At 38.0% G+C, this 23,512-nt stretch overlaps 1 protein-coding gene across 4 annotated transcripts in view; it reads right to left on the bottom strand.

Moving 5' to 3' along the window:
- TENM1 (teneurin transmembrane protein 1) overlaps positions 1–23,512 on the bottom strand; it is an 801,117-nt gene that overhangs the window by 588,334 nt on the left and 189,271 nt on the right. The window lies entirely within an intron of this gene.

Below are 23,512 nucleotides of genomic sequence, written 5' to 3' on the forward strand. Positions count from 1 at the left end.
CCTAGACCACACAATCAAGTAAGCAAAAGAAATAAAAAGGATTCAGATGTTAAAGAAGGAAATAAAACTGTAAATTTGTAAATGACATGACTGTCTACAGAGGGAATTCTAAGGGAATTCTAAGGTGATCACAAATTAGCTGAAAGAAATCAGAAAGTGAATTTATGAAGGTCACAGGATTCGTGATCACAAATTAGCTGAAAGAAATCAGAAAGTGAATTTATGAAGGTCACAGGATTCGTGATCACTATATGAAAATCTGTTGTATTTCTATATACTAGCAATAACTAGCAAATTAAAATTAAAATGCCAATTACTGTAGCATCAAAAAATACTATATATATATATATATAGCAGTTTATATATATATATATAGCAGTTTCTAATAAATAAATAAAATAAAATATTTAATATATATATATATAAATAAATAAAATATTTAATATATATATATATATATATATTAAATATTTTATTTATTTATTTGACAGAGAGAGATCACAAGTAGATGGAGAGGCAGGCAGAGAGAGAGGGAAGCAGGCTCCCTGCCGAGCAGAGAGCCCGATGCGGGACCGGATCCCAGGACCCTGAGATCATGACCTGAGCCGAAGGCAGCGGCTTAAACCACTGAGCCACCCAGGCGCCCCCAATATATATTTTTTAAAGATTTTATTTATTTGACAGAGAGAGACGGTGATAGAGAGAGGGAACACAAGCAGGGGGAGTGGGAGAGAGAGAAGCAGGCTTTCCTGGTAAGCAGGGAGCCGGATGCAGGGGTCTATCCCAGGGTCCGAGCGTCATGACCTGAGCCAAAGGTAGACACTTAACAACTGAGCCACCCAGGCACCTCCACAAAATATTTTTTAAAAATTAACAAAAATTTGCAAGACCTCTATGCGCAAAACTGTGAAACATTACTGAGAGAAATTAAACAAGATCTAAATAAATGGAGAAATATATTATGTTTGTGGATACATACCATTAAGATGTTGATTCTCCTCAAACTTCCCAGTGAAAGTAACAGAGGGCTTTTTTGGTAGAAACTGACAAGTCAATTCGAAAATTCAGGTAGAAAAACACAGGATTCAGATTAGCAAAAATAATCTTGAAAAAGAACAATGTTGAAGGAATTATGCTACGTGATTATAAAACTTATTACAAAATGACAGTAATCCAGAAAGTATAGTATTTGTTGTAAGAAAAGATACGTAGATCAGTAAACCAAATGGAAGCAGTTTCTAACAGAAGTCTTCTGTAGGAAAAAAGTTTTGGGTGGCTCAATTGGTTAAGTATCTGCCTTCAGCTCAGGTCATGATCCCAGCGTCCTGGGATCGAGTCCTACATCAGGCTCCTTGCTCAGTGGGGACCCTGCTTCTCCCTATGTCTGCTGCTCCCCCTGGCTTATGCTATCTGACAAATAAATAAATAAAATATCTTAAAAAAAGAAACCCAACATCTGGCTTGAAAATATATGAAATATATTTATTAATAATTTTTATATTTCCATTGTGTCTTTCAGTTTCTGATATATAGTTGGTGTTCATCAAACATTTGTTGAATAAATGGGCATCTTAAGCATTCACACTAGGTCAGTAAGCCATTTGGAGAGATTTAATTAATCCTCTGTAGTAAATGACATCATCTTGTTATGAAAATAATCTAGCTCCATTAACCTCAAAATGAATCATTTATGTATAAAACCTGACTATGTGCATGTTTTAGGTGAAATTACTAAAACTTAAAAAAGTCTGTGGTAATGTATTTCTTATAGACTTCTTAGGGATATAATTGACCAAATATACATGGTGAGTTAAACAGACCTTTGGGATGAGAGAAGGGTAGAGAACGAGATGGTTTTTTCTCCTCTTTCCTGATGGCTGACTACATGCTCCCCTTCCCAGTATCAAGAGAAGAATTACATTCAATGTGGCATTCTGTAGGCATTGCAAATGAACATTTCATACAAATACATTTTGGACAAGTTGTATCTTAAAAACAACTTCAACTCAAATCCGAGTTAATTAATCTAATTTCACAGCACCATGCATCTTATTAGGCTTAGCCATTCATCTTTGCCCAAAAGGGCTCTGAGGTTTTGCTCTAGAGAATCAACAAATCTAATATAAAATTAAGAAAAGACAGCACTAGATCATAATTCTGGGCTTTTAAAAATTATCCAGCAAAGCTGGCAAAACACAGAGGTGAAGCAGGCAGCTATCTCAATGGTGTCATTTCTGAACTATGTACATCACCACTTTTCTCCCCACCCCCACAACTGCAGCTTGGCACTGAATATGGCTTTCTCACCCTCAAGATTCATTCCTTTGCCTTAAGGGATTATCTCCAGAATTGCTCCATTAAAATGCAAATAAGCTATGTAGGAGGGGTGACACATTAACATACTCACAGTAATTATCTGCTGCTATCATCCTATCAGGATTAATTTATCAACTGTCCAGCAGAAATAAAAACCCTGAGGGTATCTAATGTTGGAAAGATACAATTTAATGGGGGTGGAGCTAAGAATGTGCTCAGGTGTTCAAGCCTAGGTAACACATCATGATGGGAAGCTTTGAGGAGCAAGGAAACAGCATTCACTCAGTCAACCAGTAATCTTCCATTGAATACCTATACCATGACAGCCACAGTGCTAGTCTCTCAGACTACAGACAATAAGAAATTTATTTTCAACCTTCCCCATAGACACGGAGAATTTGGTGCCTGGAGAGAGAGTAAATGTAGGAAGTGCCTCCCCTACAGAATTGTGGCAGGGACGGAATGCGATAATGCAAGTGAAGTACTTAATATAGTACCTGGCATGAAATAAGGGCTCAAAAAAGTGGATGCTGCTATCACTATTATTATTAAATTGATTCTGGTATCAATTCTTATGTAGCAGGGGAAGTTCCCCACACCAGCAAACAATTCTTGGGATACCAAATCAATTCTGACACTCCCTACCCAGTGATGGCAGCAGATTCTACAGGTGAAAGGTTCAGTCCCACTCCCACTTTAGATACCACTTGAAGTCCCAGTCGTTACCTAGACATCTTCTTGATTGGCAAGGTTCCAATAACCCCTTTGTCAGATTCAATTAATTTGATAGAGCAGTTCACAGAACTCAGAGAAATATTTTACTTACTAGATCACCAGTTTATTATAAAGAGTATAACCCAGGAATAGCCAGATAGAGATGCATCTTAAAGGTATATGGGAAAAAGAGCAGAGAGAGCTTCCCTGCCTTTTCCAGGGGTGCCACTCTCCCCAAATCTCCACATGTTCACCAAACTGAAAGTTCTCTAAACCCCATCCTTTCATTTTTTGTGTGGAGGTTTCATTATGTAGGTATGGTTGGTTAAATCTTTGGTCATTTGCATTTTAATTCAATCTGCAGAGCCCCCCCCCACCCCCTTTCATAAAACTCAGGGGATGGGACTGAAAGTTCCAACCTTCCAGTCACGTGGTTGGCTCCAGTGGCAATCAGTATCGGGTATGGTCCAAAAGTCACTTCATTAACAAAGCAAGAGACAATTTTATTGCTCTCACCACTTAGGAAATTCCAAGGGTGTTAGGAGCCTTGTGCCAGGAACAGTGGACAAAGACCAAACATATATATTTTTTTTATAAATCACAATACCACAATCATCTATTATCATTGAGTGATAGTGAACTATTAAAGAATTTCTAGAAATGAAAAGAAATCTTGAAATACGTCCAAAGCACAAAAAATATCAAGGGCAGGGTGTCGGTAGGGGATGCCTGGGTGACTGACTTTTGACTTCAGCTCAGGTCATGGTTTCAGCGTCATGGGACTGAGCCCCCCACATTGGGCTCTGTGCTCAGCAGGGAATCTGGTTAAGATTCTCTCTCTCCCTCTGCTCCTCCCCTCGCTTGCCTTTTTTTTCCCTTTCTCTCTCTCTCAAATAAATATATAAAACCTAAAGAATCAAGCAGGGATTTCATGAAAGAGAGAGGGTATTTAAGATGCAATCATGAAACATACATAGAAAGTGGGGAGAGGAAGAGTGTGAGCAAGTAAGAGCATGAGCACTTTGTTATGTGCTTCTTATTCATTATCTCATCCAATTCTCACAACCCCCTACAAGGAAGGGACTATTATTTTCAACTTACATGTGTGGAAACCAAGGTTTAAGGAAGGTGAAATAACTTGCTCACAGTCACAGAGTTACATGGAAGAACTGTGATATAGATACATAGAATGTAGGTGGTTGCAAAAGGCAAATATGGGATCCCACAGAAAGGTTTCTAGGCAGAGGGAAGTATATGAGCCCATGCATGGTGGTGGGAAGATGCTGACATTCACAGAATACTGAGTAGGTTCGTTTGTCTGAAGTCAAGGGACAGTATAGGAGAGCAGGGAATGATAAGGCTGAAAAGCTAGATTGAAGCTATTATGTCTGGGAGTTTTATTTTGGGGCGGAAGAGTTTGAACGTAATTTGATAGATGCGACATATTGGGGAGAAGTGTATGAGAAGTGAGGTAAGAGAGAGGCAAAGATTGTTTTGTCCCTACTTAGGGATTTTGTACCAGACAATCCTCCCACATTGGGCTCTGTGTTTAGCAGGGAGTTTGGTTAAGATTCTCTCTCTCCAGGGCGAGAGTGGGTGGCTCAGTGGGTTAAGCCTCTGCCTTCCGCTCAGGTCATGATCTCAGGCCCCCCACATCTACTCTCTGCTGAGCAGGGGGCCTGCTTCTCCCTCTCTCTCTCTGCCTGCCTCTCTGCCTGCTGGTGATATCTCTCTCTGTCAAATAAATAAATAAAATCTTAGGAAAAAACAAAAAGATTCTCTCTCCCTCTGCTCCTCCTCTCGCTTGCCTATTTTTTTCCCTCTCTCTCAAATAAATAAATAAATAAAACCTAAAGAATCAATCAGGGATTCTTGTACCACTTCTTAATCCCCTTCTATGTCTTCCCTGAAATATCTGAAATATATTTCCTTCAAAGCAACCATGTAGCAACCATCTCTCTTTCTTCCCAAAGGAGTGGGCTGTATAGGGATTTCAGACCAGTCAAGGCAGGAGATGGCTAGATTTGGGAGAGAGCACCTCCCCATAGGGAAGGCTATGTGCACTTAAGGACAGTTCCATTCTCTTCCTATGGATGTACAAATTTATGAAAGTGTGAGAGTGTGTGTGTGTGTGTGTGTGTAAGAGAATTCAAATTTACGTAGCAAAGTGGTTCTTGTGACTATTTCTACCATAATTTTCAATCACATAATTGATGAAAAAAGGAAATTATACCACTTATCATTTGACTCTGACAATGATAGTATAGATGTGTCTTGACTCCACAGTCTTCTAATATAAAGAGCCAGTGTCGCTAAGACCCCATGTTTATGTTCAAGGCTCCCTGTTCCCTCTCCATCCCTGAATCTGGGAGCAATTGTGAAACAACTGGAAGAATTAAAAAAAAAAAAAAAGCTCTACATGACTCAGATGTCTGGCATCAAACCAGCTTTGCTGCTGGACTTGCTCTCACCCTGAGAACTCTTAGTATTTCAGAATTGCTCCATTATAATTAAACCCCATCTTTGATCCTAGTTCCAGGAACCACATGTTTTGCCTTGCCTCCCTGTAACTCCCTTGCCTAGAACTACAGTTCCCCCAGGTGTGGGCAGTGCCTTCACTCCAGTTCTTCTGTGGAATGGAAACTTGGCTGCAAATCTCAGGTCCTCTCATCTTCCAGTAGGGCTACGCCTGACATTTAGTGACTAGCAGAGTACTAAACTTGTGCCTTTGGCCTTCTCTGATGCATGTTCAACCTGCTTATTAGATATTTTATTTTACAGCTCAGTTTCCCTGAGGACAATTACCTACATGTCTAGACTTCCTTTGGTTTATTACCTACCACCAAGACCTTTCTGGATCTTTGCAATGTTCTGTCTAGCCCTCTCCATCTTCCTGGCTTTCAGATTTTGGCCACTTTAGTTTGGGCTACCTTATTGCCATATCCTAGTCATGATAGAGCTAGTGGCTTTGACTCAATGCTAAAACAAAACTTTTGCTGATTATTGGTGTAAACTAAGACTTGACAAACACCCTTCTTTCCCCCCTCCAGCCATCTCAATGTAAAGTATTCAATAAATATTAAATAACAATAATATAGCATGAAAGAGAAAGTATCTCATTAAATAAATCATGAAAATGTCAACCTACCTGTCCCAAATAGAAAGAATTTTATGAAAAATATCTTTGGCTTTAGGCTTAGCTTTCTTATATTCATTCATAACAAGCTGTAAAGAATGGAAATGAACTACTATTTCAAAAGGATGAATTATGGGTATGATTCGATTAAAATTTTCACTTTTTCCTGAGATAGTCAATTATTCACCCAATTGCCATAGTCCATATACTCAGAAGCCTCATTTTGCATACCTAGTGTATAAATAATGTTCAAACACAGTTAACCCTTGATCATCCTTGTTAATAGTAAGAAGCAGAAAAAACAGTTCATCAACAATAGTATATTATTTAAAACCTAAAGTTATTGAACCTTAGGAATACATTATATGATGCTTCTACACTTCCACACAAATGTTTATTGAGCTGTGCCAATGGACAAAATATATACCAACTGAGAATGACAGGACACAGTTTCAAAAAAATCTGGGGTGGCTAAGACAAAGTCAAATGAGAATTAAATACAGACAATCCACAAAATTAAGAATAAGTATATTTGGAACAAAAGTTAATAAAATTAACAAATGTCCAAAACATTTATTAAGTTAAAAAGCAGATTATAATACAGTATTTCCTAAGTGTGTGCATTTGCACACACGCACGTGCATGCACACATGCGCGCGCACACACACACAGCATCTCCATTGCTGGACTGTCCCACTAGCTACACTGAAGCTCCAAGACAGAGGCAGGGGCAACACCCATGACTGGAACAGGAAGCAACATCAGCTAAAACATAAACTTTACTCAAGACAGTAGTGCCTAGTTTATCCCTGATTTCACGATGATTGTTCTGATTTGCTTTGCTTAGTTTTTGCATTGTTGGGTAATCCATACTCTCCTGATTTTCACCACTTAAGGTGGTAGCAGTAACACATACATATTGTTAGATCTGTTCAAGTCTACCATATCTCCTAATCTTACTGATTTGACTCATTAAATTATGATACCATCAGTTCGTCAGTGAATTGACTTATTATTTACTACAGCTGATCCAATCAATTGGCAGGTTTGTGTTGACATGGCCTAAGGACTGTTACTGCTGGTAAATTTAATTCAGCTACAACAGCTGAGTGGAGTGGTTGCAACAGGGACTGCAAGTTCCACAAAGCCAAACATACTATCTGGCCCTTTACAGAAAAAAAATTTACTGATCTCTGCAAAGGAGACCTCAATGATTCATCGCCCTTATCTTACAGATTAGGAAATTGAGGCCCAACAGGTTAAATGACTCAAACTCAATATATCTAATAAAAAATGCACGATTTTTGTTACTGTACTGGTTCCCCAAAACCAATGACAGTTCTTCTATAGTGTTCCTCATTTTAAGGAATGACACACCATCTACCAAGTTATACAAGCCTGAAATCTACAAATCTTTCTTCCTTGACAGCCCCCTCCTCATCATCCCTAGATCCAGTCTAAGCTCATCTAATTTTACATGCTCCCTGTTGAATTTTTCCACTTCTCTCCACTGCCACCACCCTAATCCAAGCTGCCATCATCATTCCCTTGACTATTGCAACTGTCTTCCTAAGTGGTCTCCCCGCTTTTCCTCTGGCCCCATTCTGATTTGCTCCTCTTGCCTTAGTCATTGATGTTTTCAAAATGCAAATCTGAGCACATCCCATCTCTACCTAAAACCCTTCAGAGGCCTCCCACTGATCTTAGGATAAATAGCAAACTCTTTAATATGACCTAAAAGGCCCTATACTACCCAGCTCGTCTTGACCTCTGTAGCCTCATCTTTTACTACCTGCGTCCTCACTCTCTGATCTAATCACTCTAACTTGCTTTCAGTACCTTAAATTTGCCAAACTTCCTCACACCACTGGGCCTTTGCACATGCTTTTCCTATGTCTGGAATGATATTCCCTTCCCACCTTTGCCCAGTTTGTGACTTCGGCATTAAACCATTACTTCCTCAGGGATGTCTGTTTTCACCTTCCTGACTTGTTTAAGTTCCCCTATTATATGCTCCTTTGTAGCATTCTATCTTTCCTTCCATAAACTTATCATAGGTACAGTTTAACAATTTATAGGTGTGATTATTTTAATAATGTCCATCTTTAGACTGTAAGTTTAATCAGGGCAGGGATCTTGCCTATTTTAGTCTCCTATTGCCCCAATACCTAGCCCAGTGCTTTGTCCTTAGCTCAATAAATATTAATTTTATGAAATAATGCATGAATTTCCAGAAGTTCATAGAGTTAGAATCCATGTTTCCTAAGTCCAAGTTCAGAACTCTACAGGGCACAGTACTGCTTCTATTTAGGCCAACAACATAGGATTGGGACATTCAGTGTTTTTCTATTTCTTGGCAACAAACTAAAACCCTGACTTCTGCCAGCTGCTAAACATATGCATGGCATTTTTCACCAAAGGAAGTGTATGAATGCATCAGCAACTCAGTCCCACATTAGAACAATAAATCACATGCTTTAAAGAAGAGGAGTACAGAGTGTTGTTATTATCAGCAAAGTAGTATATATGTGAATTTTAAAGGGAAGCATTTGAGCATTAACCATAAAAGGAAAACATGTAGTGCTGATATAAGTATTTAAATTCTTTTTGAAATTTTTTCCCTAATACTTCCAATTTGCTGACCCGGGTTTCTGAATTTCATTTTTCTTTAAAATGCCTAATGTTTTTATAGAAGCATCACAAACAACCACTCACAGACTGAGTTGCTACTTATTTGAAAGAAAAAAAAAAACTAGAACACTGTTATTCCTTTGAAAAAAGACACATGAGCTGAAATATCTGTATTTTTATGCTTTTAATGCTAAGTGAAATAATAAAGAAAATGTATGAAATGCTTCTCTGAAGAAACTACTACTTTTAGAAGGTTTTTATTTTAAACTAATAAGTAGACTTTTAATAGTGAAATCTTAGAATTATGCATATTCTTTAGAAAATCCAAGTTATAATCCTGAAGTACTATAATCATCTAATAGGTGCTTGATCTTTCAAATTCCTTAATCCGTCTCCATATTAACTTTTTGACCTAGCTTTTTGCAAACACTGTTAAGTCCCTGAAAATATTTTAGTGACACAAAAACCCAATTTATTCAGGCTGCCCTATGTTAGCAACTATCTTACAGATGTAGTTGGGTTCTGAGAAGTCCCTATGAAAACACATGTCTAATACAGCACTCCTAAAAATAGATATTCCAGTTCAAAGTCCAATTTTATTTTCTGCATTTCAGGATTAGAAACCTAACAGCTGCTTACCAACAGATTCCATGTTAAACCAGGAGGGGATTTACCGATTCCATTACAGCCAAAGGGCAAATAACAACAACAACAACAACAAAAACAAAGTAAACAAAAAATACCCCCACTTCTATCCTTCCAGAATAATATAATTGCACAAGATATAATTGCACTTTCAAATGAAAATCAACCCCATATGTCATTCACCATAAAATTCTAACTTCTCATAATCCCCCTCATAAGAAATATATACTCCATGGAAGCAGTATATACTCATCAAATAAACAATTAAAAGGTACAGAAGACCAATCCATTACTCTGTCATAGATCATTAAGTAAGTGTTGGTTATAAGCTTAGCACTGTGGTGGGCACTCTGGAGGACAGACAAGTGAATGAGATGCAGTCCTTGCGCCCACTTGGCCATTATAATCTTGTTGAAGAGATCTACCTATGAGAAACATTTATCAACTAGCCACCAGCACTGAGCAGAGAAACAAGAGAAAGAGAAATGGAGGCTATAAGGAAAACTTTTTTTTTTCCCTTTTAAGATTTTATTTATTTATTTGAGAGAGAATGAGTGAGAGAGAACATGAGAGAGGAGAAGTCAGAGGGAGAAGCAGACTCCCCAAGGAGCTGGGAGCCCGATGCGGAACTCGATCCTGGAAGTCCAGGATCATGACCTGAGCCAAAGGCAGCTGCTCAACCAACTGAGCCACCCAGGCGCCCTATAAGGAAAACTTAAGAAAGGGTGGGATTTCAGTGGACTTTAAAGGATGGGTGGTTTGAAAAGCAGAGAAACATGAAGAGACCAGTTCAATTACAGCATAACAAGGAAAGCTGGGGAGAAGGTAGAACATAACTGATTCATTAAGAAATACCTTGTGTGGGGACCATGCAAGGGGTTTTATGAGAGGATGAGAAAAATTGAGGCCAGATTATGGAAGGCCTCACATGCTAGATTAAGGAGTTTGAATGTGAGCCAACAGCAACTACAACTGTATTCTAAAATCTCTCCAAAGTCCAGTTTTAGCTAAGACTACCGTTTGTCTATGGCCCTGCGATAGGGTTAATTCCAACTCTTCGAGGTGAATGAACTGAATAATGGTGCTGCATATGGTAAATATAATTAATTAAAGGAAGAGGGCCTTTTAATTTTATGTTGGGGCAACTGGATGCTCAACATAGAAATGAAATCCAAATGGCAGCAAATAAATTGGATCACAGGAGAGTCCAACCCGGATTAAATAAGGGTCCTCCTAAATCTCACTTTAAAACCAAATGTCAAGTATCAACAAACACAGATGTACATAGTGATTTGGCTGTTTCATTACTTTGTGTAATGAGAAATCTCAAAACAGAACATTATTCTGCAGAGACAAAAGGTCTGGGTTTAATGTGGTTTAACATTACTGGTGTGCTCTTGTCATGAATGCTTCCACTAATTTAGGTCAAGGGAATGATAAGAACTTTGACAATGTGCTCTGTCAAATGCCAAAGTCTTGCATCCCCTGGTACATTTAGTGCAGGGTCTGAGGCAGTGACTCTGGACACCAAAAGGAGACACAAAGGAGACCTGAACACAAATTGGGCTATAATTTTCTACTTTAGATGTGATTGCTCCCTTGTCCCATTTTCAACATGGATAGTAAGGTTGTTCAAGTAGAACAACCTCTGACCATTTTTTAAACCACCGGGGAAAGCCTCTATCTCCTAAACCACTCTGTTTTCATCTGTGTACAAGGTCAAGGCAGTGATCCCTGAGTTTGTTTATTAACAGCATCAGTTGTCCATGTGCTTTAGAAGGGGTGAGTTTTTCAATTGCTTCACATGTGATCCTGCATTATGGCCAATCACTGTGGCCTCAAACTGGAGAGTTTCATTTTAGAAAAAAAAAAAATTCCTACCAGTTATTTCCCCTAAGTGCCTTTCAGGTTTTCTAGTCCTTCAATGTAGCTCATTATAGTATTACCATTATTTATTAATGTAATTTACATGAACTAGATACCATAAAGAAGTCTAGTCTCTGTCTTCAATGAGGGTAATAGGATATAAGCATGGAAACTGGCTTCAAGGGGTTTGATGTTGGAACAGAAGTAAATAAGAAGCCACTAAGTGATTTCAAGAAAAGTAGTAAATTCAGAAACAGATATTTAAGCAGGAATGCTATGCATGGTGACTTAATATAACATGACTGGGATCCAAAATATAAAATCCAACTACAGGATTTGTAAAAAGAGAATATATGTAATCAAGGACTTCTACAGAACCAATAATAGCAACAACAATAGTGGCTAACATATACTGAGTATTTATTGCATGGCATGCTTGATGTGTAAATGCTTTCTACATATTCTCATTTCATTTTTATAGCATCCTATGAGACAGGCCTTATTATAACCACGTGACTTAGGGGAAACATGAGACACAGAGAACTTCAGTAACTTTCCTGAGGTGAAATGCCTCACTGAAGCATGAGGTTACCTTCTGGTTAAGGCAATAAGACTTAGCTATACACTTTAATATATGCCTCCTGAGAACAGAGCAATCATGGATTTATTTTTAACAAAAGAGCAGGATTTATACTAACAAATGAGGGTTGCCTTATTCAAAGTAGTCACCGTAAGGGAGCCATACACTTACTTACACTGCTCCAAACACTTCTGGAACTCTTCTTTACTGATTGTGTTCTAAACCTGGAACACACTCATCCTATTCCCTAGTGGAAATACTCTATCTTTGAGGTTCAATTTAAATTTTAGAAATACCTAAAATAATAAGTTGAAGGAAGTCTGTCAAATGAAATGAGTTATCAAGCTGGATAATTTCATTTGGGGTCAAAAACAAAATGTGACATGAAGAAATGAGACGGACTTTTTCTCTGAAAGCACTCCCTGGCCAAAATTCAGGGGCAATGGCGACATCTCTAAACTCACTATTAACTCCCCTAGAAGAAAACTTAACGAAAGAAACTCTGTTTCTAGTTATGTATGTTCATATAAAAATGTAAATCTTGTTTGTATTAATAGGTTACACATTTCACATCATACATTTTATGTAAGACCCATGGAGAATAACAATGTTCCCATATGAGATATCCAAGCACAGATACATTATAAGTCCTAGGGGTATTCAAATTATGTGGCCATGATCATTAACTAGATTAGTTGACAAAGACTTCATGGAGAGCAGTGAGGAAAACCTGGGCTTGACCAGTGGGTTAAATTTCAACAAGCAAGGGAAATGATCTTCCATGGAGGACACAGGAATCGAACTTGATTTCCTAACAAAAGAGGACTTGAAAAACACTCAACTCCATATGAAATAGCAGCCTTCTAAAACCCATCTTTGAATGAAACATCAATAGAAGCAGATGTTAATGTTAGAGAGCAAAAAGAGACAGACACAGAATGGTGGACTCAGTTTACAGGCTAGGGCGGCCGTTTGCTGAAGGAATGTTAGTTGAGAAGTCTGAACATGATCTAAAGTTAGCCTATTATCCCTCCACCTGTGATTTTGTAAGTCTCAAAAGTCTGTCAAGGCCCACTAATAAATGTCTTCTTCTACAAAGGTAATTTAAGAAAAGAAAAGTAACATGGATACTTCAAATTCTCTTTCCCTTGAATAAAGGCCCTCCTCACTGACCTTGCTTTAAAGACAGGGTGAGCTGGCAAGAACTGAAAGGAGCCATCAGGAACGCGTAGATATTGTTTCAAAAGGATGAACAGATTTTCTGGTAGAATTCAGTAAATGCAGCGATTTCTTTTTACCGAGTGTGAGCTTTCAGGTTCTTGGATAACTATTTTCTACATAAAATACAGCCCTAAAAAAATACTTGCTATTTCCTTAATTAAAGTAAATACGTGTTTACACTACTCTACTGCAAATCTAAAAATGCAAGATAATAATGAATCTCATTTTGCAGCGCATTGTAAATCATATTAGTAACTTCTGGTGCTCTCCAGGTTTAATAGGTGATAGTTTATTATTCATGTTCAGCATAAACTAAGTCATTAAAATTACAAATTTACAAGTAAGCTACAAAAATTATGCTTGTCTTCAAGATTATGGTTTTAATAATTGAAAATACTATCTAACCTAGAGCAAGGAAAATGTTGAAACTTCAAAGTTCATCTGAAATTCATGGTTGAGAATAACAGAAGTCTCTGAACACTGGGGCCATCTTCTTGTTTATGTCAGGATACAAAGACTAGTAAATGAACAAAGGATAGTTACATTGTTTTGTGGGATTTGTATTTCCAGAATTCTTTTAAAAACATCACATTCCCAAAACGCAAATGTTACAAATATGAGAGGAGACATGTTACTATACTCGGGTGAGATTCTGAGATTCTGGCATGAACTGAAGTTGTTTGCCTTAATAACAAAATGATAAGTTGGGGTGCCTGGGTGGCTCAATGGGTTAAAGCCTCTACCTTCGGCTCAGGTCATGATCTCAGGGTCCTGGGATCGAGCCCCACGTCAGGCTCTCTGCTTAGCGGGGAGCCTGCTTCCTCCCTCTCTCTCTGCCTGCCTCTCTGCCTGCTTGTGATCTCTCTTTCTGTCAGATGAATAAATAAAATATTTAAAAAAACGACAAGTTTATTTACTTATTTTCTTGAGAGAGAGAGAGAAAGAGAGAGGGAGAGAGTACTCACGTGAGCATGGGGGAGGGGCAGAGGAAGAGGGAGAGAAAGAATCCCAGCAAGCTCCCCGCTCAGTGTGGAGCCCAACGTAGGACTCAATCTCACAACCATGAGATCATGACCTAAACTGAAATCAAGAGTAGAATGCTTAACTGAGTGGGCCAACCAGGCATCCCTCTTCGTTTTTTTTAAACTAAGTAATAAACTGTGTGAAAACTTCTAGACATTATTTGAGTCTGCTTTTACCATAAAATGAGAAATGACTCGGTACATGTTATATTCGTTGCAAACAAATGGGGTTTTTTGCTGGCCAGCAAGCCCAGCCCTTTGAGGGATACAGGCATACTTTGGAGACATTGAGAGTTTGATTCCAGACCACCACAATAAAGCAAATGTCATAATAAAGCAAGTCAAATGAATTTTCTGGCTTCCCAGTGCTTATAAAATTTATGTGTACATTATACTATAGCCTATTAGGTATGCGAAAACATTATGTCTAAAAAGACAATGTATGTACCTTAATTAAAAAATACTTTATTGCTAAAAAATATTAACCATCAGGGGCGCCTGGGTGGCTCAGTCATTAAGCGTCTGCCTTTTGCTCAGGTCATGATCCCAAGGTCCGGGGATCAAGCCCCACATCGGGCTCCCTGCTCTGCAGGAAGCCTGCTTCTCCCTCTCCCTCTGCTGCCCTCCTGCTTATGTTCCCTCTCTCACTGTGTCTCTCTCTGTCAAATAAATAAATAAAATCTTTAAAAAATACATTAACCATCATCTGAGCTATCAGTGAATCATAATCTTTTTGCCACCGCAGGTTCTTCCCTCTAGGTTGATGGGTGCTGACTGATCAATGTGGTGGTTGCTGAAAATTGGGTTGGTAGTAATTTCTTAAAATGAGACAATAATGAAGTTTGCTTCATCCATTAACTCTTGCTTTCACAAATGACTTCTCTGTAGCATGCAATGCTGTTAGGTTGCATTTTACCCACAGTAGAACCTTCAAAATTGGAGCCAATCCTCTGAAATCCTGACACTGCTTTATCAACTAACTTGATGCAATATTCTAAATCCTTTGTTGTCTTTTCAACAATCTTCATGGCATCTTCACCTGGAATAGATTCCATCTCAAGAAACCACTTTTTTTTGCTCATCCATAAGAAGCAACTCATCAGTTCAAGTTTTATCAGGAGATTGCAGCAACTCAGTCCGATCTTCAGGCTCCACCTCTAATTCTAGTTATCTTGCTATTTCCACGACATCTGCAGTTACTCCCTCCTCTTGTGCACTTCAAAGTTATCCCTGAGGGCTGGAATCAACATCTTCCAAACTCCTGTTCATGTTGATATTTTGACTACTTCCCATGAATCATGAATGTTCTTAATGGCATCTAGAATGGTGACTCCCTCCAGAAGGTTTTCAATTTACTTTGTCCAAATCCATGAGAGGAATCACTAAGGCAGCTAGAGTGTTAGGAAATGTATTTCTTAAATGAGACTTGAAAGTTAAAATTCCTCCTTGATCCATGAGCTACAAAATGGATGTTGTGTTAGCAGGCATGAAAACAACTCGAATCTCATTGTACATCTCCATCAGAGCTCTGGGGTGACCAGGTGCATTGTCAACAAGCAGTTATATTTTGGAATATTTTTTTTTCTGAGCAGTAGGTCTTACAATATTCAATTAAGCATGTTGTAAACAGCTGTGTTATCCAGGCTTTGTAGTTCCATTTAGAGAGAACCAAGTAGATGTAGCATAATTCTTAAGGGAACTAGAATTTTCAGAATGGTCAAATGGCTTCAATTTAGAGTCACCACCTGCATTTTCTTCTAACAAGTGTCAGCTCCTTTGAGCTTTTGAAGCCAGGCACTGACTTCTCCTCTTTAGCTACTGAAGTCCTAGCTGGCATCTTCTTCAATAGAAGCCTGTTTGTCTACAATGAAAATCTGCTGTTTAGTGTAGCCACCTTCACTGATGATCTTAGCTAATCTTCTGGATGACTTGCTGCAGCTTCTACATCAGAACTGCTGCTTCCCCTTTGCATTCTTTGTTATGGGGATGGCTTCTTTCCTTACACCTCATTGAACAACCACTGCTAGCTTCCAACTTTACTTTTGCAAGCCTCCTCACCTCTCTCAGCCTTCACAGAATTGAAGGGAGTTAAGGCCCTACTCTGGATCAGGCTTGGCTTAAGGGAATGTTGTAGCTGGTTTGATCTTCTACCCAGACCACTCAATGTTCCTCCCTATCAGCAATAAGGCTGTTTGGCTTTCTTATCATTCGTGTGTTCACTGAAGTAGCACTTTTAATTTCCTTCAGGAACTTTCCTTTGTAGTCACAATTTAGCTGTTTGGCACAAGAGGCTTGCTTTCAGCCTATCTTGGCGGTCAACATATCTTCCTCACTAAGCTTAATGACTTAGCTTTTGTTTTAAAGTGAGAGACCTGGGTCTCTTCCTTTCACTTAAATAGTCAAGAGGTCACTATAGAGTTGTTAATTGGCCTACTTTCAATATTGTTGTGCCTCAGGGAACAGGGAAGCCCAGGAGAGGGAGAAAGGCAGAGAAACAGCCCATAAGAAAGCAGTCAGAACAAAGAACATCTATCAATTCACTGTCTTATATTGACACGGTTCACACACACACTCCCCCCCCCCCCAAATTGATAGTAACACCAAGGATCACTGATCAGAGATCACTGAAACAAATACAATAGTAATAATGAAAAGGTTTGGGGGCACCTGGGTGGCTCAGTCAGTTGAACATCCATCTGTCTCTTGGTTTCCACTCAGGTCATGATCTCAGGGTCCTAGGATAGAGCTCCAGGACAGACTCCACTCAGCACAGTCTTCTTGCCCCCCCCCCTTCTGCTCCTCCCCTAGCTCACACATGCGTGCTAGCTCGCTCTCTTGCTCTCTCTCTCTCTCTCTCAATCAAGTAAAATCTTTAAAAAATAATGAAGTTTGAAATATTTGCAAGAATTACCAAAATGTGACACAGAGACACAAAGTAGACATGTGGTGTGGGGAGAATTGTGCCCGTAGATTTGCTCAATGTAGGGCTTTTATGAACTTAAAATATCTGTGGAGCACAATAAAATGAAGCATGCCTGTATATTCTGAGCTAAACCCTTCCTAAATTCATCTTGAGCAGCTAACTCTATGAGGTTGAGGCTCCTGTTCCTAGTTTTTACAGCTCCCTAAGACTTCTAATCACAATCAGGAACTGACTTCTCTGGAATTAAATTTACTGTAGTTGAATGAGCTCACTTCCCCCTGCTCCCCAACTATTTCAATTCAAACTAGAATCTTGATTACATTCCAGAGGAATTTTTGCTTATAAGCCTGCCAAGGGCATGCCCAGTATGAGTGTACTTCAGTCATCCAGTAAGTGCATATATATGATGACCTTATTTTTATTATTTTTCATTTCTTTTTATATTCTGCTATATATTCAAAAGAATCATTGTACATATAAATTTATGGGATGACAAAGGGGGTCCAAGGACTAAAAACTGTTAGCTAAAGCACCGCTCTAGCCTGTGTTGCAAAGTAATGGGAAGCAGGGAACACCATGGTTAACTACCTTTAATCTCTACCTCTGGTTCCACAATACCCTTTCCATAGAAGACAGGGTTTCCCCTTGGCTGACTATGTCAAGTGAGACTCACTGAGAGAAATGATAGTCTTAGAACTATTTTGCAGACCTCCCTTTCCTTATCTGTAAAGTGAGGTAGTTGGAACTTGGTGATCTCCAAGTTATTTTCCCTGCTTTCACCATCTATGATTCAACTCCCTTTGAATCCACTCCATTATTTAGTAATCTACACATCTCTAGAAAATTATTTTCAACAAGCGTATGATCAGCACTGGGAAACTAAGAGGTGAGATTCTAAAGGAGGCTAGAAACCTAGTTAGGGTGTTAAGATATGTCCATATAAGGATGCACTACAGGGTAGGAAAAGGCTGTGTACCAAAATGAGAGACATGGGAGCATAGGGTGGAATCCCTAAGCTCCTATCCCACCAATGCACACTAGATGAGGAGGTAAGCAAAAAAAAAAAAAAAATTAACTTTCATTGTATTTAACCAATGGGATTTGAGAGTTGTTACAGCAGTAAGTATTACTTACCCTAACTTCATTGGCATAGACCTATTTTTACCCCTACTGCTACTTTTACTTACACCTCTATCTGTCTAGAGAGATTTTAAACACACACACACACACACACACACACACACACACACACACACACACACATACTTCAGGCCAAAGATGAGGTTCCATTGCCTATCATGAAGGTATCTATGACCCTGGAATGACTAAATTGATCATACTTATGGATTATAGCTGTTTAATTTTCTTCCTTCCTGTACTATATGGCCCCTGGAAGGCAGGAGCTAAGTCTTTTTTATTCACCACTGCATTCTCAGCACCTAGTGCCTGGAATATAGTAGGTATCCAGTAAATATTTGTTTGATAAATGAACAAGGGCTTAAATTACATAGTGCTTCTCACCTTGACTCTTACAGCACCCATCCTTGCACTACCATTAACCTATTACTTTATAATTGCTATACATTGTCTGTCTCCTTCAGAGAGCAAGGTGCTCAATATTTGTTCAATCAAAGTTGGAACTTGGTGAATTTCTTTTAATTCTGTAAATGGAGAATGCCTTCTAGGGCCAACAAAATAGTTCCTGAATTATATACATAAAAGCTTTCAGTCAGACCTGTCCTCTAAGCCACTTGCTCTTCTCCTGAGTGATTGAGAGTCCTTTCCTGCTTAAGTCAAAGCACAAAAGTGTCTTGGTACCCCTGAATCGTTTGAACACTTCTAATCACAAACTTGCCTTTAACCCATCCTAGACTGAAAGCCTGCTAGAGTCCCCAATATCATAAGAATAGTGGTGGCCAGGGACTGCGGGTTGAAGGAAATGGGGGAGATGTTGGTCTAAGAATACAAAATTTCAGTTACAAGATAAACAGACTCTGGAGATATAAGGTACAGCATGGTGATGATTGTTAATACTCTACTCTGTACTTGAAATTTGCTAAGAGAGTAAATCCTAAGTGTTCTCACCACATGCAATAAAGGTAACTATGTGAGGTGATGGATGTGTTAATTAGCTTGATTGTGGCACTCAACTTTCAATGTATACCAAATCAAATGTTGTATACCTTAAATACATACAATGTTACTTGTCAATTATATCTCAATAAAGCTGAAAAATGACTTCAATGTTTAATGCTGTACATCCGACTCACAAAATTAAGCCCTCTCCAAATGGGTTTTGACTAAAAAAATTTCCTATAGATTTAGATGAAAATCAAGCAAAAGGAGAAAATGGACCACTTCTGTAAGACTTACTCCCTCATTTTTTCCTTCTTACTAGACTCTGCTGTAGCAACCGCAAGATAAAGACCAAAAAAATTGGGTCCTTCCTTTACAAACCCAAGTAATTCTATTAACTAATTAAAAGACACTCTGGTTTCCATAACTCACTTTTTCATAAATTCACTGAATTTCTGACAGACCCAAGAGATTTCTTAAATGGGACTGGAAATTTTTCACCGTCCTCATTGCTCTAGAATTGAATAAATTAAGAGTAGGCAGAGAAGGAAACACTGTAAATGGTAAAACCTATTGCAATACTAATTCAATGTACAAAGTGAGAACATGCCCTCAATTTGCCAGCAAGAAAGTGCCAGTAAATCTCACACTGCAGCTATCATGATCAGACATGGCCATGGTCCCTATGAAGCCAAAAGCTTTTGCCATTTTTTGATGGGGCAACAAAAATAAGGAGATGATTTCAGGAAATTTCCTGTGGTGCTATGCCTGAGTCCTGGGTTTCCATGAACATTAGGGAAGAACTTTTGCCAAGTGTTATCATAAAAAGTGAAATATGACCAAGAAAATGGACTTCCTTATTAAAAACTGTAAGAAAAGAGGGCTATATTGCTTTGCATTTAGAATACATATATAATGCCAACTATGCAATTAGAGAAAAGTTCCCAAATTTCCATTTCCTCATCAATTTCCCCCTGTACGGAAATAATTACCCTCCTCTCCAATTCAACAAGTTAATAGTGAAATGCAAAGCTTTACAAATTTCTCTGAAGAAGCCTGATTTAGAATTTTATTTTCAAGATACAAAACATTTGCCACCTCTACCAGAAAGCCTCAAGGAGAACAGTTTGGACCACTTTATAACTTCTGGAAGCCTCAGTCTGATGACTATGGGTCCCTTTTGCTTTTTATCAAAACTGAGAAGAATGTTTCCACTTCAGCAACCAGTTCATAGTTAAATAGCAACTGAGCCCAAACTTTAGGGTCCAGTAACTCATGTGCTTTTATATATGCTGCAGAGATGGAGATAGGCTGCTATCTACTATCCACAGATAAGCAGACCCTGCTAGATAATATCCTTGTCACAAAACCAAGATAATAAGCCATCAACAACTTGAATGATGGGTCTAAATATACCTGCAGAATGAAAGGTTCTCATCCCACAAGCATGCCTTGTGTGGATGGGACCACTGTGGTATGCAGCAAGGCTCTCAGGTAATTAAAATGGTAGAACATTCTTAGCTCCTCACTCAATCTACTCAACCTGTGTAAACAGTACCCTAAAGATAGAGAAGCAGCATAATAAGTCAACCCATGATACAATCCCTGTTAACTTTTTCCTATTTAGAATTAAGGGAGAATTCACACAATGCCAATTATAAAAATGGAGTTTTCATATTGCACTTCAGTCTATAGAGATCAAAACAATAGGTTGCCGCAGGGATTTTAAAAACCGCACATGCATCAAAATCATTTGGGAGGGGGCGTCTGGGTGGCTCAGTGGGTTAAGGCCTCTGCTTTCGGCTCAGGTCATGATCCCAGGGTCCTGGAATCGAGCCCCGCATCTGGCTCTCTGCTCGGTGGGGAGCCTGCTTCCCTTCCTCTCTCTCTGCCTGCCTCTCTGCCTACTTGTGCTCTCTCTCTCTCTCTCAAGTAAATAAATAAAAAATCTTAAAAAAAAATCATTTGGGAGGCTTGTTACAGTACAGATTTCTAGACTCCACCCCCAGAGCTTCTGATAGGACCTGTGGATTTGCATTTCCAGCACGTTCCCAGGCTTTGTTCACACTGCTGTTGGTTCAAGGAACACATTTTGGGAATTACTATGTTAAAGCATGGTCATAATGAGGATAGGGTTTTAAGTTCAAATCTCATTTCAGTCAGTTGGAAAATTCTGATGTGACCACCCTAATAAGACTTGACAGTTCAACAAATGTCTGCCCTTGGTTGCAGGGAGAACAAGATGACTAAATAGGCATGTGTCTCTACAATCTTACACCTCGTTCTATAAAATCATGCAAACATGTCTGAATTAGTAACTGTAGCTTTGTATACAAAGAGCATACCATTTTTTGAATTTTTAAGACTTTTTATTCTGAAAATTCTGAAACATATTTAGAAATAGATAACAGTATAATAAACACACACATACCTATCACCTAGATTGAATAATTACTAATATTTTGCTAAATGTGCTTCATTTTTTTTTAAGCTGGAGTATTTTAAAGTAAGTTCTAGATATCATAATATTTTCTCCCCTGAATATTTCTGCATAAAAGAACATAATTTTACATTTTACTTTTACTTTCAAATTAGTTTCATTTCCATTATTTTCTCAACATCTATTAGTATATGGGCCAAGTGATCTTTCCTTCTTTAAGACAAAAATATTTAAGAATCAAATATTCAAAGACTAGTCCCAGATACTAGAGCAAGTTTGTAACAACTGAGGAGACATGTCCCTTTTCTGTGTCAGAAATTGTGCTGGGCACTAGGAATATGGTAATGAAAAGTTTCCTGCCTCTTAGACCAATGCTCTTTCCAGGAAATGAAGTTGTTCTTCAAAATTCAGTCCAAAAGAATAACGAAAGAAATTAAATGAGGCCAGCATTAGCCAAAGTGTGTTCCCCGTAATATCCATTCTTCAGGAGCTAAAAATGATTATACACATCCACAAAAAGAGTTCTATGGTCAAATGAGTTTAGGAAATCCTGGGTTAATTAAACAGATTTCTTTATTGCAGTAATTTTTGGAGTGTCTAGTAAACTAAGATATGCTGGGAATCTCCAAGATGAAAGGACAGTAAGTATGCAATATCTCTCCATCATATTAAATGGTAAACTTTCGATTGTTGTTTTTGCTGCGGCTGTGTGTGTACATGTGCATGTGTTATTTAAGGATTATCTCTAGAAAACATATTTTGATAAGTGTTCCACTAACAGAATTTAAGGTTTACTTAAGTGTTCAAGAATACTCTGGCAGAAAACTGATACCACATTCCAGTGATAGAAAGTAAGAACAGATTCCTGTTCACTTTCAAATATTAAAATGAGACTACCTATGTAGAAAGGAATTGGCTCCTTAAAGTTTTTAAGTATCAAATTTTCAAATTTAATATATTTACAACTGTACTTTAAAATAAAGGCATCATATAATTATAATAATTTAATCATATCCTCATACCCAGAGCCAGTTTTTTAGATTATATTACTTTAATTAAAGTATTCTCTTTGATATATATCTTGATAATCTCATTGTAATCAATTGGAAGTGACTTAAATATCCACAGAATACTATAAAAATTAGATTTGTAACAAAACACTCTGAATCACGTGAGAACTATATTTAACGTGAAATGTACTTTGTTATCCCTAAAATCAAATAGACAGTAAAGGAAGGAAATATGAAAACAGTGATATAGTACAAGACCTACGATGGGTGTGCATAAGATCAAAACAATTCATGGATATTAGTTGAGGTCATTTAGTATCTAGTTGATTGACTAAAATGGTATTTTAGCTTTATGTAAGTATATAGAAGATAGCTAGGTCAACATAGTTGTCAAGCATCTGATTTACCGGTGAAAATAATCAACCAGATATCTTCAAAGTACTTAAAAGTTGGGCACTGTGCAAATTGGCTACTTAGTTAACAAGCAATATTTCACAGTTTTAGGAATGATTTTTTCCATCAGGAAAACAGAGCCCCCAAATGTTCGATATTTACAGTTCTATCTAGTGCTGGCTGAGGAAAAAGTTTTAGAAAAGTCCTTTGTGAAGTTACTTAATCTTTCTACACCCCATTGTCCTCCTCTCTAAAGCAGCTGATAACTTTTTATGTTCTAAGATGATAAACAGAAAGGACGAAACTGTATCAAAAATCAAAATGTCTAGGCAAATGAGGGCGGGCAGTCATAAAAGAAGAGTAACTATATAATGATTGCTTTAGGGTAAGATTTTAGACATTTTATCTAAATTTTAAAGCTGTAGAAATTTTGCTATAAGACAGACTATGCATTATAAAGTTAGCCTGATAAATATCTAAGTATTTAATTTTAATAGTAATCAGTGCTTAATACTTTAATCTGCAATAACCTTAAAATA

The sequence above is a fragment of the Mustela lutreola genome, chromosome X, assembly GCF_030435805.1.
Source record: "Mustela lutreola isolate mMusLut2 chromosome X, mMusLut2.pri, whole genome shotgun sequence".
Lineage (NCBI taxonomy): Eukaryota > Metazoa > Chordata > Mammalia > Carnivora > Mustelidae > Mustela > Mustela lutreola.